This window comes from Danio rerio, chromosome 14 (assembly GCF_049306965.1).
Source record: "Danio rerio strain Tuebingen ecotype United States chromosome 14, GRCz12tu, whole genome shotgun sequence".
NCBI lineage: Eukaryota > Metazoa > Chordata > Actinopteri > Cypriniformes > Danionidae > Danio > Danio rerio.
This window is the reverse complement of record NC_133189.1, coordinates 41990001-42008838: the sequence shown is the minus strand read 5'-3', so window position 1 is coordinate 42008838 and position 18838 is coordinate 41990001. Positions and strand designations below refer to the sequence as shown.

Genomic DNA, 18838 nt, shown 5'->3' with positions numbered 1-18838 from the left:
ACACGTGGATGCATACATTTTGCAAACTCCAAGTTGAACCTGCTGCAGTTTCCCTCCCCCACCCCTCTGTTCATGTGTATGTGTGTGTGTGTTAAGCACACATCCCTCACAGCGCCTCATTCAACTCATGAACGCGCGGCATTTGCAAACACGTGCTAATGACGCAATCAATTGGAGACGCCTTTTCCCGCGAACTCATCTCTCCTGGGAGAGCAGGTAAATCAATTTATGTATTTAAATGCATAATTACTGCTTACACGACAAAACATTGCCTTTGTAAGATGTATGTTTAGTGCTTATATTCCTTTGTCGATTATATTTGTTGAAATGTATTTAATAGCAATGTTAGCTGTATGTTTAACACACTACATTTCTGTTGATCAAAATAGTGCTTGCGTGTGCTTGTGTGGTTGCCCCAAAAATAAAATCTTTATTTTTTGTTTAATATGGTGATTATTTTAAATTACTTTAAGTAAATGAGCCTTTTAATGATGTTAATTAGCTTGCCCAAACGCACAGAACATTTTATATATATATATATATATATATATATATATATATATATATATATATATATATATATATATATAAACGTCTTTATTATATCAAAGTATATATAATTTTGAGATGTGTAAAGTTACAAAAACATGAAAATGGTTCATGTGGGTCTAGCCCTGTTTTCAGTCTAAATAACAATGTATTTATAGCTTTGTTTAACGAATATAGGAAAATTAATCTTGGATGTGATTTACATCCTATTTATTCTGTTTTTAATTACATTATGATTTAATTTTTTATTTAAATTTTTAGATAGAAGTACATTACTAGATCTATGTGAAATCATTTGGGTTCAGCAGAACAATTGACAATATATAAAATGTATTATGCTATTATTATTATGTTATTTATTAGCATAATATAATTTATTATATTTATTTTTTCGTAAAGTCTTTATAGGAAACATGCCCTTTGTCTTCATGCTGGGATTAAGAAAAAACAGAAAGCGTAAAATACCTCAAGAGGATGCAGAACATTACATTTGTTGTAAAAGTGACAAACCTGCAAGTGCAATTCATCAACAATTACAAAGGTAAGTTATACTCACAAACACTCTATCTCTCTGTCTATATCTCTCTATGCAGTGGTTCAATATAGAATGATAATGAACATGTACAATATTGACATTATGGGAACTCAAAATACATTGAATAATTATTTATTATGTAAACTTTTACAGTTCTTTTTAGTAAAATCCATGTTGTGTTGCAGTGGTATTGTTAACAGTGCAACATTTTAAGAGACTTAATTGTTTTTCAATAATATTTTCAAGTTCATCTGGCCTACTACAGGTTGAAATATTAACTGAAACTGTTACTAAAATTTAAAACATTTATAGGTCAGTTGTACTGTACATTAACTCTGTGCAAGAAGGCTTCAATAGTAAACATTAGTTAATTAAAAGTATTGGTAAAGTTTAATGTTAATCTTAGGTGATGATAATTTCTTAATGCTGATGTATGTGTTAAAATTATAGTAATCTGATTACAATCGTTTTACTAAAGTTAGTCGTTTTACTAAATGGGGATAATAACTAATAATATTCAGTTGTATTATTTTATCCTATATTAACACAGTAACTGTAATGAATCTGGCTTTTTTCTTACCGTTGACTTTAATCCATTAATTTTATTTTAAAGTGTTACCTGTTGTACTTTATCATACTTTTGCAATTAAATTGGGTTGAAACATTTATTAACTCTGAACATGTATATACAACAAAGCACTACATTAATTATTTTTGCTATTATAATTGTTAAAGTAACCAATGCAAACCATACACACACTTAAATTAGTTTTTAATGTATCTGTAATGTTGTAAAATATTTTACAGATTACCAGACTTTTAATTTTCAGCCAGGCACTCCAATGGCTTCCAATGACATCTTTCCATTTCAAAATTGTCACGTTTAAGATCTGATCTCTTTAAAAATCAGTAATCTTCACTACCTGTTATATATATGATATGAAGTGGGTTTCAGATCGGACAAGAAGCACTGCATTAAAGTCCATTTCCCCCCGCCATGTCTTTAAAATATGACAGTTTTTTTACCCTGTATTTTGGTTGTTGCTAGATCAGATATGGTTGCAGCCGAAAGTTAACGAAAAGTATTTATATTATTTCTTAAATTTCACATTTGTTGTATTTTATTAACGTCTATCCCCACCCCAACCCTAAATCCAACTGTCACAGTAACGTAAAAACAGTAGTTGTATTGAGTATTATTTATGCTGCTATCTATTAAAATACCCAATACATTTTATTTTTTAAAGCCTACCTCCACCCCAACCTTAAACCCAACCGTCACAGTACTGTAAAAATATTCATTATTGTTATACATTCATTCATTCATTTTCTTTTCAGCTTAGTCCTTTTATTAATCTGGGGTCGCCACAGCAGAATGAACCGCCAACTATTCCAGCATATGTTTTACACGGCGGATGCCCTTCCAGCTGCAACCCATCACTAAGAAACCCATACACATTCATTCACACTCATACACTTCAGACAATTTTTATCTTACCCAGTTCACCTGTACCACATGTCTTTGGACTGTGGGGGAAACCGGAGCACCCCGAGGAAACCCACGCGAATACAGGGAGAACGTGCAAACTCCACACAGAAACACCAACTGACCCAGCTGAGGCTTGAACTAGCGACCTTCTTGTTGTGAGGCGACAGCACTACCTACTGTGCCACCGCATCGCCTATTATACAATGTCATAAAAATGCTGCTATATGGATGTGCATAGCACATACCAGCCGGCCACGTATTCGATTTAGACTTTACCCAGTATTTTCAATGGAATATCTGCGCTAGCCTTTTGCTATACTGACGGCGCTAGTGGTTATACCATCGTTCATCTAATTTTACGCTTGAACAACTGAATGAATGCTTTAGTCTGTTTAACTGAATGTATTGTAATAACATTACAACATTGATGATGTACAAACAACTTTGTGAAATTGAAAATATCCACATTAAGCTATCACCGGAAGTTTATCGTTGGCTTTAAAACTCTAGCTGTGCAGAGAGCCCATTGTGCATAAACAATTTTGTTCCAAATCCCCGTTAATATCTAATCTTTGTGCTAACAAACAATAGCGAACACAGTTGGGCAAGTTACTTCCAAAATGTAATGCATTACAGTATATATATATTAAAAGTTACTGCCATTTCTTTTTTTGTAATTGGTTACATGACAATATTAATATCTCAGAAATGCATTACACTACTTTTGTATTACTTTTAGGTTACTTTAACCAAAATACCCACAGAAGTACGACTCTAATGAATTAAAGTATTCATTTTCAATAGTATGTCTATGTTTTCAAATACATTTAGCTATATATTGTAATTATTCAGAGAAATTTTTGTTTGCACAAGGAGTCTGACAACAGCCAGTGCTCCACACAGAGATCTGATCATTTATTTGACATATTTTCTTTTAAATATATATTCATAGTGCTTCATCTTTTACACATTTATATATATGACTGTGTAACCTTAATCACTTCTGGGGATGGGGACTTAAAGGTAGCAATGTTATTTTATCCAATAAATGCATTGATAATATCCACAGATTTTTAAATAGTCAATCAAATGAACTTAAACTATTAAAATTGCAACAAACATTTGTTTTGGCCTAAACTACAAAAACAAACAAATTTAAAACTAGTTTAAACACACTGGTTTAATCATCTATACATGTCATTATAACTATATTGTATAAATATTATTTCAAAGGCCTACATCATGCTAACAATCAAAAACTTAATGACATGACATAACAGGTGATTGCCCTTTGAGTGCACCTAAAAAGACATGAATGACACTTCTCATAAAGCTTGAGAAGCATACAGGACAAGTAGAACAATTAGTTCAAATAAAAACACAAAAGTCAGTAGAATTTAATGCAAACTCTAAAAATGCAATTATGTACCAATGATAATTAATTTTCAACAAAATGCAGCTAATGAACGTCTTTTGTTTAGGAGGATGAGTTTTCACCACTGAAGCTTTATTCAGAGGGGATTTTGTTCTTGAGTACAAGTTTGGGTGGTGAGTATGATTAGCCGAAAGGTTATTAAATATGTTTAGATGTGGTTAAATAAGTGAGCAAATAAGCAAACATAACACTGCCGTGCCCTATGCCAGGGATCACCAAACTTGTTTTTGGAGGTCTGGTGTTCTGCTGATTTTAGCTCTGACCCAAATCAAACACACCTGAACAAGCTAAACAAGGTCTTACTAGGTATACTTGAAACACCCAGACAGGTGTGTTGAGGCAAGTTGGAGCTAAACCCTGCAGGACACTGGACCTCTAGAAATAAGATTGGTGACCCCTGGCCTATGCTATAGTATCATGATAGGTGATCTCAAAGGTGGATGATATGAAAATTGTGTATCACCCAACAATAATGTCCAAGCACTGCACAACTCTGAACAAGTTCGACCCACGCATGTGCAAGGCAGGCAATTCTGTAATCTATCAGCTTAAATATATCGGCCATATTTTGATATCAGACTGATGACCATAACATTAAAAAAATAGCATTTATCGGCTGATATCGATATGGCCGATAATATATTAAGCGTCTCAAAATTTAAGTATTTCTGATTCTGATCATTCTGATTACAATCAGTTCCCATATTTGATTGCAATTTCATAAAAAATGTTCCTCACAGACATAAAAAATATATTACAGGAATTGAGAAGTGAAATGTAAATTAACACTTCTAATCAAATCTGTAGTTTTTAGTGAAATAATTAGCAAGTTTTAAAATAGAATTCATTCTCGATACTCGGCTATTGTTAACACCTCTTTGAAGATGGTCACAGAAAAAAAAATAGTACATCTTAAATGTATAAACTTTAAAAATTGTTTGTATTTTATGCTTAGTGATTGTTTTATGTTTTACAGCATGGATGCATCGAAAGAAGATGGGTCTTTTGGGAGACTTGTAAATGATGACCACAAAGCTCCTAACTGCAAAATAAAAATCATATCTTTGCTGTGTGCAACATACTTCCAGGAGAAGATATAACCTACAATTATGGAGATTCTGGTTATGGTGAGTAGGGGTCAGTAGTATGAGTCTACAGAAATCAGTAGGTTCACTTACCAATTGTCTATATTATGAAACATAAAATTCAACCATAATTATACGGATGCTTTATTCTGTAATATTGACAGTCAAAATAGCAATACTGACTGACATGTATAAGTAGAAAGTCTGGTCAGAAGGAATATACAGGGTTTCCGCGGAGTCTTAAAAAGTTTAAAATTAAAAAAATCGAAATTTAGGGCCTTCAAAAGTCCTAAATTCACTATTCTAAGTCTAAAATATTTTTGCACAGGTCTTATTTTTGCGATGTCTATGTAACGCTACATCTAAAACTCATTTAAATTCTTTTTTTGTTGTTGTTGCTAGGTTTTCAGGGTGTTGTAGTTCTTTATTTCACTAGTCCAATTGTAATTTGCAATATTACAACTACAAATAAGACCGACATGCCCTATACCGACAATTGCCAATCAGCTTTCTGTTATTGAACTCAGTGCGCGCGGTAAATGTGATGTCATCACTGTTTATGGAGGTCCGCCGCGACATGATTTTGGCTGGCAGAGCTCACAAAATGTTTTTTCAGTTCGTGCGGTGCCGCATTTGATTTGAATTAAATATGAAACACTTTGAAGAGATTTTGTCTGAAACAGGTATGACTGTACACACATAGGGCTGGACAATAATTCGATATCAATATATATCGCGATAGATTTTTTTCAATAACAGTGATGATTTTTAAACCCATTTCTGGTATTTCGATATACATTTGCATACATCTGTTTTATTATAGATAAGATCTTATACCTTGTATCATTTGTCACTGAATGACTTTTCGTGCTCAGAATGAGCGTGATGTCACTTGCGTGATGACATACATCACAGACACGCTGCCACTGCCAGCGCTCAGAAGTTAGTTAAGCTGCTCCGTCGCAGAATGCAACAAAATGCTACAAAATGTGTGCCCTGAATACTGATGTGAATGAACAAGCTTCCACAACTAAGAATGCAGACAAATTAGTTGATGAGAGAGGAAAGATGAATGCAGTGGTGTGGAAGTGATTCAGCTTTTTAAGTTTCGATAAACGTATAGTTTCGGTGCTCTGCAAAATGTGCGGTAGAGTGGTGCAGAGTCTGCCGACTAACAGCGGAAACACATCAAATCTGTTCCACCCGATAGAACATACTGAGAGTCAGAAGCAATGACAGAAGATGAGGCATCATTTCAGTTTAAGTCAACCTGTCACCTCACCATCCACTTTCCCGACACAGATGGCTATGAGGCGCTGTGTAGGATCTAAATTAATCTTTGCTTATCAACACAAGCATATAAATTACTTGCATATAAACCTATACTATGTTCAAAACATGTATGAAACTTGCGCATATATAAACTTGATGCATGCATACACCCATTAGGGCTGGACAATGATTACATATCAATATATATCGCTATAGAATTGTTTTCAGTAACGTGATATGAGTTTTAAACTCATTTCCGGTATTTCGATATAAATTTGCATATATATATATATATATATATATATATATATATATATTTATAAGATCTTATAGATTGCATTAGGGATGTAACGGTATCAGAATTTCACGGTACGGTAATACCTCGGTATGAATGTCACGGTACGGTATTTATTGAATCATTTACAGGAAAAAACAAAACTTATGAAAATACTCCAAAAAAGTGCCAAAAGTGTCAATGACATACAAATTAGCCATCTATCTGTAAGCTTTGAAACAGGAACTTCAATTTTAATAACAAAAAAATATTAAACAATGTAAAAAAATAAAGTTTCAATTTAGTATTGTTGAAAACTCATCACATTCAACATTTAATCACTCACTCACTTAGATAGAGATGGGTTTAAAGGAAAATTATCTTATAACTATAATCTGGTAAAAGCTGGTATCTCTGGGTATTTACAATGTCCCCTGCAACAGAAAAAAACCCCTCTCATTTGGGACTGAGGTTTCTGGGACAGAGAGATATGACTTGGCCCAGGTTGACAGCAGTGGGTAACGTTGTGCATTGTCTTTCCCCCACTTGAGAGAACAAGCCATGAGTGAGATAGAGGTCTCTTTGCGGTACAAGTCAATGTCTGCATCAATCTGAACAGTGTGCTGTGTTTCTGCAGTCCCCATGACTGTTTTTAGTCGTTTTCCTCGACTTGCAGGCACGTGCACACATAGGGCTCAACCTGTGCAGAGCACATCCCCTTTTTAGTCTTGCATAGAAAGTGCCCTTCCAAAATGATCAAAAGTGCCCCCGCGATGCAACACACCCTCCGTCCCGCCCTTCAGTAGGCGAGCGACAACACCGCTCTTAAGTATCCGCGCTCAACCCCCCCTCCCCGCTTTACAGTACGCGCGCTACAACACAGCTGATCAGAACACGCGCGACAACAACGCTATTCAGTACACGCGCGATAACACCGCTATTCAGTACGCGTGCGGCGACAACACCTGCTTTATGTTCGATCATTTCCAGCTCTTTTTCATCCTCGCATCTAGCAGCACACTCCATTTCCGCATTACTGGATCTGTAGCGACAACAGACCGCAAAGAATGATGGCAACCCCTGGGCTGATGGGAATTGTAGTTTTCGCTACCTCCCGTTCGCTTCATTCGCCTGAGCAAATTTTCTCAGAAGACCTATAGTTTTATCGAGTCATGCGACTACGCTAATATCGGAAAAAATTAATATTGCGGTATGACGGTATTTACAATACCGTTACATCCCTAGATTGCATCATTTGTCACTGAGTGACGGTCAGTGCTCAGCCATCAGAAAGAGCATGATGTACGTCATCACGCATGTGACATCACAGACACGCTGCCAGCGCCTAGCACAGCAGTTGGTTAGCTCCGTGGCAGAAAGTTTGCCCTGAAGTGTGCCCTGAATACAGATGTGAATGAACAAACTATATATATATATATATATATATATATATATATATATATATATATATATATATATATATATATATATATATATATATATATATATATATATATATATATACAGGGCTTGACATTAACTTTTTTGATCACCAGCCACTGTGGCTAGTAGATTTCCAACATTACTAGCCACTCTGCATTTTTACTATCCACAATTTTGTTGTTGGAAAAAGATATTGTATATGCATAAGTTTGACATTGACATGCTAAAATTACTGGATTTAAATTTTGTGTTATGTCCACATTTGTCCTCAATCATTTCACTTTTTGTGTGTCGAGTATGAGCTTGCTCAATGAGCATGAGCAAAGGAGTCATGGTTTCATTGTTTGCACGACTAGCATGACTTTTTTAGAGCTCAAAATTAACGATTTACCAAATGTATCTCTATAACCATACAAAACAATAATTATTTCTTAGACACAAATTTTTAATGTGTCAAAACAAGCAAAATATAGCTGTATACTATACTTTTTATTTAATAAAACATTTCTTAAAAAAGAAAGAAAAGCAATTGACTTTTAAAAAATAACTATTGTCATGTATCAAAAATATTTACAGTAATCTGTCGTGGCTAATGATCATCCTCTCATTTGGTATTCACTTGCTTTCTTCTGCTCGCGTGATCACAATTATTTTACTTCTTGATTATAAGATCACATTTGCATGCATATTGGGTCATCCTTATATTGTCGAACCCTGCTTTTAGGAAAACTACAAAATTGAAAAAAAAATATTTTCAACCAGCCAAAGTGGCTTGTGGGAGTGACTGTCTAACACGCCAAAGCTGAAATCTACCTGAATTTGGCAGGTTGGGGGGTGTTAATGTAAAGCCCTGTGTGTATATATATATATATATGTCTATATATATATGTCTGTCTGTAAAGGCTAAATACAAAAAAGAGAGTTAACATTTTAAAAAGTGAACAATTAAAATTTTTTTAAACTTTTTTATTAAAAGAAAAGTTATAAGAGCCTGGAGGTATTATAGACTTTGCAAATTCAGTTTGCAGATATTTGTAGGTACAGACATCTATTGTGTGCGTTCTTGGCAGTTTTTTAATGTCTTTTTAATATTGTCCATATCGATATCGAAATGATATCATATCGACCGAAATTAAGAAGTATATCGTGATATAAATTTTTGTCATATCATCCAGCCCTATACACACATCTTCTTTATGATCAGTCCATGCGTGATCATAGGGAGAAGTAGAACCAGATGACCAATACTTTTTGGCTAGAAATTGCAAAAGCAGTAAGAAAGGAGGACAGTTTTTGTAAAAGTTTGTAAAAACCTGAGGGATAAGTTTGTTTAAAAAAAGAGGCCATGCAAAAGTGGAGACCCAGTTGGTTTTAATATTACAGAATATGTTTTTCCATCATTCATAGGTTTTACACTAATGTATAGACCTATATTACAACCTCGAATTTAAAACAATTTACAAGTTACAAACTAAAATTAAGTAACAAAATTTTGCCTAATTACCCTAACCTGCCTAGTTCACCTAATTAACCTAATTAGGCTTTTAAATGTCACTTTAAGCTGTATAGAAGTGTCTTCAAAAATATCTAGTCAAATATTATTTACTGTCAGCTTGACAAAGAGAAAATAAATCAGTTATTAGAGATTAGTTCATAAAACTATTATGTTTGAAATGTGTTGAAAAAAATCTGCTCTCCATTAAACGGGAATTGGGGAAAAATAAACAGGGGGGCTAATAATTCTGACTTCAACTGGAAAGGAATATATAAATATATGTATCAGTTTACAGTATATTGATGCCCAATTTCTAGGCTTTATTGGTGATAACTAAACTAGTCAGAAAGTGATGTGTGAATTGTTGAGTGGGCAAAATAAAAAATAAAAAACCTCAATATTTTTAGTGAGTGTACTTGTTTTCTGTTTTTATTTCTGCCTTAATAAAAAATATAATTGTAGAGCAACCCAAGATCTGTTGCCATTAATATTTAACTTTAATGGGTAGAACTGTCTGAGATATGAACAAAAGCATGTGATGCATCATTTAGATAAAAAATGTATTTAAAAAATCTTGAATGGTTATAAAAATCTTTATAATTAATTATAAAATAATTAAAAACGATTATCCTGAATGATATTAATGATATGACCTAGTTCCAGAAGCTTTTTACTTCTCTGTTTATTTGTCAGATTTTACTGTCGGTTTCTTCTTCTTCTGATCTCTTTATGTGTATGCGTGTTTTTGATATTGCGATATAGGTCCTAAATTTAATACTTAATGGTCTTAAAAAGGTCTTAATAAGTCTTAAATTTGACATTATGATATCTGCAGAAACCCTGAATATAGAAAAAGAAGAATATACTTGTTCTGTCTTGACAAATATTTCTGATTTCGATATTCTCTGTTTTTTTTCTGACATCCAGTCCCATAATGCTTCTGTCTTCTCACCTGCTTTGGACAACATGAAGATGAGTGATCCTCACAAACAAACTGAGCCACAACAGTCAGACAAAGCAAGAAGATCAGGGAATAAGACGGTAACCCTTTCATTCAGGCACCAGGTAGCCTATCTAGTGATATTTGCTGCTAAGTGAACAGGGCAGAGTAACCAGAACAAGGTAAGACAGACCCTTTGGCAGGTTTATTTAAAATGTAATCTAGTTCTAACTATATAACATCATACAATTGTGTCTTAAAGCAATTTATTTAAAGATGAAAGGATAGCTCAATTATGTATTTTCACATGCCAGATATTCTGGAGTTAATTCATACAGTATGACCAATAGTACACATACAGATTTTACTATAAAAGATTGGTTAATTACTGGCAAGTGATAGTTGGACTGCATAGTTAATCGTAAAAAGATGGCGATCTCAATTCGAACCCCTGAACGTCGATGCGCGAACAACATTTAAATGACCATATTGCAGTTTGGAGTTATGTTTACTACAAGATAGGGTTGTGCCGATTGACACTAGTGTTGTGTATCGATGATAGGAAGAGATATCACAGAGAGCTGAGGCCTGACTATTTTAAAGATGATGTTTGGTTCGTTTCACACTTATGTAGACCTATTACATGTGTTAAATTCATTTTTAAATAAAAGACCTATTATTAATATTATCTTGTTTTTGATGTTATTCTTATCAGAATTAATAATCAATTAACTGTAATTTGTCCAGCTTTAGCTGTGTCCGTCAGCATTGCCTAACCGACACTTTCAGACTGCAGCAGCAATCATTTAAATTAAAAATTGCCTGCTCAAAGAAAAAAAAAAACAATGATTTTAAAATTGCAAGGCGAGTATTACCTATATTCACAATTTTTTACCAAAATCAGCATGTCAAAAATAATTTATTTCCCATTCTTTGCATATCAAGTTAATATGCAACTTCACTGTTCCTTAAAAATAATAAGCTAAATAACAAAACAGGATTTATTTACCAAACAAGTTATAGGTGCAGTAGGTGATCTGCCAAAATGCTAACCGCTTGGCATAATATCTTTGAAACACAGTCCCTCCCCTGCCATCCAAAGCCACGCCTCTGAAACACGAATGCTCATCGTAAAGATGGCAGTGGACAACCCACTAGATCATGTCATTCACCATTTAGAAATGTAGCTAGTGTTTAGCCGGTGGCGTGCAGGAATTACACTTATTACTAAACCATACTTGCATGCTATTTCACATGAATATTCAGAGTAGTGGTGAACAATATAAAGAGCGCATCACAGGCTGTCATTGTTCAGAAATGACCCAATATAAATACAAAAGCATCTTCAGCTCAGTAAAGTAGGCTAGGCCGAATAGCTCTATTTACTGATGTTTTGTTGTTAAACTAAATATAAATCTACTTTATCAACGCTGTAAAAGGACCTTATGAAGCTGAAAATAGTCGCATCAATCTTTCACGGGGAGATTTCAGTGGCTGAACAACACTTCTGTGCAGATAACCCATTCATAACAACACAATCTACATCAGCTCTGCGTGACTAAAAGAGTTCAACACAGAACATGACCTGCCTAACAGAAATACTTCAGTCATGGTATTATTTTTCTTCCAGCGTGCAAAACTCACTCCAATATTGATTCAGGAGTTTAACAGGTTTTTATTCAGCATTTGATTTGCAACTGTGACTGCTCGTCTGCACATAAACGCGCGGCGCACATGCACGCATCCACACGCAAATGGTGAATCTGCATGAAGAGATGCCCAGTGGTTCAAATCTACATTTGCTGACAGTTTGAGCTGCTTATCAGAATTATGGGAATTGTCAGCCCGACAATATTTAATTGGATGAACATGTTTTAGTTTTATGCCTTACCCAGAATATAAAAATACATATAAAAACATTTAGATCATTTTCTTTAATCTTTACTTTTGGACTGTGAAGAGACTTTCAACCAGCACAACAACACATGATTCTGAAGATGATCACCTACTGCAGCTTTAAATAGATTTAAAAAAATAGAATAAAACCAAAAATGAAAACTTTAGAACTGAAAGTGGCTCAGATGTTCTGGAATAAATGGTGTTGCAGTAATGCACAATTGTTGGTCACCTGAGACTCCTTTTATAACAGCACTCTCACACGATTATCTCTTGCTTTCACAAAAAGTTTTTCATCTTTTATTTATATTTGTTACTAATAGCCTATTTTAGTTTTGCCTACGGGTAAAGGAAGCCAATGGACTTTTTAAATTTGTTTTTAGTGCATATATTTACTGATTTGTCAAATACCCAGAATATACAGGGTGTCCGCGGGGGTTGTGAAAAGTAGTAAATGAAATTAGTCAAAATTAAGGGCATTAAAAAGTATTAAAAAGTAGTTAATGTCATCTGACGAGGTATTAAATTTTCGAGCTCATGATAAATTTTTAGATTTTTAGATACATTTTCAGTTTATGTTGAGTACAGGCCTTTATTCTAAAATTTGCGTGGATTTATTTAAATGTTGAGAGTAGGACCGGAGCGATATCGTGAGGTGGTATGGTAACTTGGCAACAAAGCCGCAACGTCAACACACCAGGGCTCGAAATTGTGACTATTCTGGTTGCATATGCGCCCAAAAATTAAGCTATGCAACCTCATAATATATTTGGGAGCATGTGTGCGACTGCATATAATGGTTGTAGTGCGACCTTCTTAGATTTTTTCTAAAGATGTGCTGAAATGCTTTTCCCTGCCATTATAATGGTTCATATTAGCAGTCAATCACTTAAGGCTTTCCGCTGTCAGGTGACAGGGAGCTTTTGTGACTGCAGGAATTGCAAACGCCTGAAGAGTGAAAAGTACACAGGTTTGCAAATCCCACCTAAAGTTACAAATAATGGCACAGATGACCACTATCATGTGGTGAATGTTGATCCACCAACCGAGATCGAGTGTTTTCGGAGAAGGTGGCCGTATCTGGATGCGTTGCATTCACTGCGTGTTCAGCGCAAATGTCCGCTAAATGTAAAATCTAATACTGTACACATCATAGCCAAAGAAGCAGGCCTTCTAAGTTTACACTGAAACTGCAGCTCATAACAAAGAACCGCATTGCGCTGTTGGTCATCGCGAGAATCCTGCTCTGCCTGCTCATTTATTGGGTCGGCTGACTCGCCTGCTTTATTCCACAAACACAGAAAAATGTAAATCAGCTCATAACTAGTGTGAGCATTTACAATGACACATACCAAAATCAAAACTTTCAAAGAGTGGCAGAAGTGAGACTTTTTTTTTGAGATGTATATTCTTTTTCTATTTAATTACTGATGACTGTTTGCAGCTTTCAGCCTTGAATTGAATGATTTATTATAATCTTTTGTTTGTTTTGTAGTAGAAATATTATTCATTAAATTAACTCGCATATAAAAAAACATATTTTTGTTTGATGTAAACTATACATTTATTCTTCATGAAGTAACAGTAGGACTTTATATAGCAGATAACCCACATTCAAGGCAGCATGATAATCACAAATGTAATTCTTTGTTAGTATTATTGTCATCATTGATTCAGCACGATTGTCTAACCGTGCTGAGAACGGTTTGTAATTGTGCCGCACTGATCCAGGCTCAGTGGAGAAACAACCATAACCGTACTGAACTGTTCTTAGAAGAGCGGCTATTGATATTAATGACATGCATAACATTGATTAAAAACTATGAACAAAGGCCCATTGTGACATCTAGATTAATCCCTCTGCTTTACTTAAATGTATATGTTATCTGCAATATGTTATGGCATTTAGAAAGATTTAATTTACGCCACTACAGTTGCAGCTCTAAGTCGTGCTGGTATTACATTTTTTTGAAGGTATTAAAAAAGGTAGTAAAAGGTATTAAATTCAACTTAAGAAGTTCTGTATATACCCTGAAATAAATATGTTTGTTTTATTTGTGTTTAATTCGATGGAATGATAAACATGGACATGGGTGTTATTCAAAACATGACCTATTTATTTTAAAATATATTATATTTATATATTTAAAATGTTTTATTTAATTGTTTAAACCATATTACATAAATTTACAACTACTATTTTACCATTTGTTTTGGCTTTAGTTATTAAACAGATTATTAATAAATAATCAAAGAACATTTTACTGAGCTCAGTCAATAGTTTTGTCTGTAGGTCTAGTCAAAAATCTAATACAATTAGAGCCATGGCTGCAACAAGTCAGCAAAACTGTGTCTAAAATGAAACTCAGAAAACAATAAACAGAATTATTCCAAGCACAACATTGTGTTAGATTTTAGCAAATACAAATGTAAGCTTGTTGATTATCACTTATGTGACTATGATCAGACCTGCCGCACTCAACTGAACAAAACATGGACAAATAAAACTCTATCACAGAGAAATAGTCATCCGCGGGGGTCCTTCTCTCATCTAAACAGGACATTAATGCATCTTTGTTTCTTATGTGTTTATCATTGTAGGTGTCCCCAAAGGTGTGTGTGTGTATCACCAGAGTCCTCAAAGTGTAGCTAAAGCAGTGTGTGTGTATCACCAGTGTCCCCAAAGGTGTGTGTGTGTGTATGTCACCAGAGTCCTCAAAGTGTAGCTAAAACAGTGTGTGTGGATCACCAAGGTCCCCAAAGGTGTGTGTGTGTATTACCCGAGTCCTCAAAGTGTAGCTAAAGCAGTGTGTGTGTATCACCAAGGTCCCCAAATGTATGTGTGTATCACCAGAGTCCTCAAAGTGTAGCTAAAGCAGTGTGTGTGTATCACCAAGGTCCCCAAATGTATGTGTGTATCACCAGAGTCCTCAAAGTGTAGCTAAAGCAGTGTGTGTGTATCACCAAGGTCCCCAAAGGTGTGTGTGTGTATCACCAGAGTCCTCAAAGTGTAGCTAAAGCAGTGTGTGTGTATCACCAAGGTCCCCAAATGTATGTGTGTATCACCAGAGTCCTCAAAGTGTAGCTAAAGCAGTGTGTGTGTATCACCAAGGTCCCCAAATGTATGTGTGTATCAACAGAGTCCCCAAAGGTGTGTGTGTATCAACTGAGTCCCCAAAGGTATGTGTGTATCACCAGAGTCCTCAAAGTGTAGCTAAAGCAGTGTGTGTGTATCACCAAGGTCCCCAAAGGTGTGTGTGTATCACCAGAGTCCTCAAAGTGTAGGTAAAGCAGTGTGTGTGTATCACCAAGGTCCCCAAAGGTATGTGTGTATCAACTGAGTCCCCAAAGGTAGGCGTGTGTGTATCACCAGAGTCCTCAAAGTGTAGCTAAAGCAGTGTGTGTGTGTGTATCAACAGAGTCCTCAAATATGTGTATTTCCACTGTAGTCTAAACTAAATTAATTATAGACACTCCTCTTTCAACTGATCATTTGTATAAAGACTTTCACAGTAATTGTTTTCACTGAGAAACGTGTCTTATGGCGCATGTAAGTAGGTAGTGTATATGAATTTGAACTTCACAACCCTTGTTTTATACAGTATGGGTTTTAGTGTGAATGGATTTGAGGTGTACTATATTAACCATCATATGACTTATCAGTAGAGTTTCATCACTTCTCATATCATTGGATAATAATGTGTCTATTGAGCTTCATAAACTCACTGTAAGGTCATCCATTTACTTCTCCCTTACTGTTTTTTAAAATTAGTTTGTATGTATTATTCTGCTAACATGCTGTCTGTCACATACTATTTATGAGAGAAATATGTCATTTCATGAAAAAATACTTGACACCAAATGACCTTCTGACACCAGATTGAGTTATTTGTGAAGGAAAAAATGTAATTGTCTATTTTCAGTGATCTTATTTACTTTATCATATGTCTCTCTGCACTAACATTATTATAATTATTAAGAATATTATATTAGAAATATTCAGATAACTGAGTCCTTAAAGTATACTTTAACCTGAGTTTGTGTATAACTGCGGTCCTCAAAGTGTGACTATACCGGAGTTTGTGTACATGTCCCCAAAGGTGAGTTATAAAATACTGTCCTCATTTTGAAGGTAATTTGTCAGGTCTTTATAGAAGTAATTTTTTGCAAATATCAACTGATATTCATAATAAGCACATTTTTAGTAGTGCAGTCATGTCTTTCTTTTGTCTCTAGACCCTTCAGAAAGGGTAGTCCCCAAAGGTAGGGTGTTGAGTCATGTGTCCTCATTGGTTTGTTAAGTAGGTATGTGTGTGTGTGTGTGTGTGTGTGTGTGTGTGTGTGTGTGTGTGTGTGTGTGTGTGTGTGTGTGTATATATATATATATATATATATATATATATATATATATATATATATATATATATAAATATATTCAATATATACGTTGTATAATTTATAAATGTGTATTTTTCCATTTTTTTGTTGTTGTTGTGAGGTAATGTATGAGACCATGTGATCCAAAAGTCTGTATATATATCTAAAAAAATAGCAACATACTGTGATGAACACAGGCTTTGTTTCCATCCAAAAATTCTAATTAAATTTATGCACAAAACTGCATTATCACATAATAGACGTGCAAATAAACCAATTACTTCTTGATTCAATGGTGCCAAACAACAATAAAAACGGAATTCACTCCTGTAGAAGCTGCATGAATCATTTCTTAATTTAATAAATGACTTGTGCCTCAAAAGACAGTCCTGACATGAAGTGGTGGCGTTTGAAGGCGTGAGACATGGAGCACAGACACTCTTGACAATCTAGAGGTAATTAATAATATAATAACATCTAATAAATATACCAAAATGGTTAAGGCCTTTTAAAATGACCAAAACAACATTTCAGATGTTTCACAATGTGCTCAGCCTGCTGGTTTTGTCCATTTATACACATTTTTAAAATAAAATGAACATTATAACAAATTTCATCTTTTTTTTTTTTCTGTCTGCATCCTAGAATTTGTTTGGGAAAAGTGTTTTCATCGGAGTTTATACACATTTTTCCTATCGAATAAAAAGTTTACCCTACTCAGTTATGCAGTACCGATAGTACCTATCAACCGGTTTTTTATGCGCATATCCAAAATGCGCATAAAAGTAGGTGGATGGAAACATAGCTAGTGTCTGATGAAGAGCCGGTGTGCTCAAAATGTTACAGGTCTCATTATTTAAATATGAATTTAAATGTGATTTGAGGACTGTTCATAACCACGTTTCTTCTCTTTAATGGCGTCCTTAATAATTTACTATACCTTAATAACAAACTATATTACCATTAAAATACTTATTGATTCTTATATCTGACTGATTATGTTACCTTTAATCATTTAGGAAGTGCTTTTATCCAAAGTGTAAAAAAGCCATTGTTCAGTTTATGCACATTTAAAATAGGTGTTGTATGACGATTATTTTATCTCTCATTTAGAAGAAAAGGTGTGGCATATTTAGTGAGTCGCGCCACCGCGAATCAGTTCAGTTAGGAATCAACCAAATCAAGCCAGCGTTCGCGAATCAGTTCAGTTCAGGTCAACCGAATGATAAAAAACGAAAGTGAATTAGTTCAGGAATGGCGATGTGAAAGCAGAGGTCCTACAATCTCATCTTTAACGGCGTAAAACAGTAAACTATTGACTCGTTCTGTAGCACCTTCACTTTGTGAACTGCAGAAGGGTGTATGATAATCTGGATTGACAGCGGATGGTTTTTAATAACGCTTATAGACGGTGCCGAAGTCTCGCTCGTGACGATCCTTGCAAGTGCGTCAATGAGAAACGTGAGTTTCACTCGACAGTACATTATATTATATTAATATGATTGTCAGTTACTTGTGTTTAATTGATGTACAACTGCTGCATTGTTGATGTAATGTTTGAGTATTTAATTGTCCACATTACCATTATCTACATGCATATTGTATGGCTATGACTCAGCACATTTGTAGTGCTGCTGGTGTCCATCATACGATGATTCAAGTTATTACTGATCACGTTAATTTGTTCATTATAGAACCACACATGTGCAAGAGTCGTATGAAGCAGTATCATAATTATTCAGCAACATCCAGTACCGGCTGAAATTCCTGCCCTTCTCATCGCGGGAGGATTCATTGTGCACCAACGGCCCTGAGACTAGCTAAAAGACCAGCTTCATTCAACCTCCTGGTATCTGAACGTGTAGAAAGGACTTTTTATAATAGTTTTCTTTATTATTGATTTGTAAGCAATCAGCATTATTCTTTACATACTATTGTGAACCTTTTGTTTCATTATTATTTGCGCAGGCCTACGCTCTTTTGATGTATGTTTTTGTTTCATTTAAATAATATTGTTATTTGAGAATTAATATATCCTATTTGAGTAA

General features: G+C 34.6%; 2 long non-coding RNA genes across 8 annotated transcripts in view; both read left to right on the top strand.

Moving 5' to 3' along the window:
• The window catches only part of LOC137487534 (uncharacterized), a 318479-nt gene that overhangs the window by 34716 nt on the left and 264925 nt on the right, over positions 1 to 18838 (top strand). The gene's annotated exons all lie outside the window — the stretch shown is intronic.
• Positions 167 to 12422, top strand: LOC141377564 (uncharacterized). The gene is made up of 5 exons (XR_012389911.1): positions 167 to 216; positions 949 to 1090; positions 4055 to 4121; positions 4985 to 5135; positions 10505 to 12422. It is a non-coding gene; the product is annotated as an uncharacterized lncRNA (long non-coding RNA).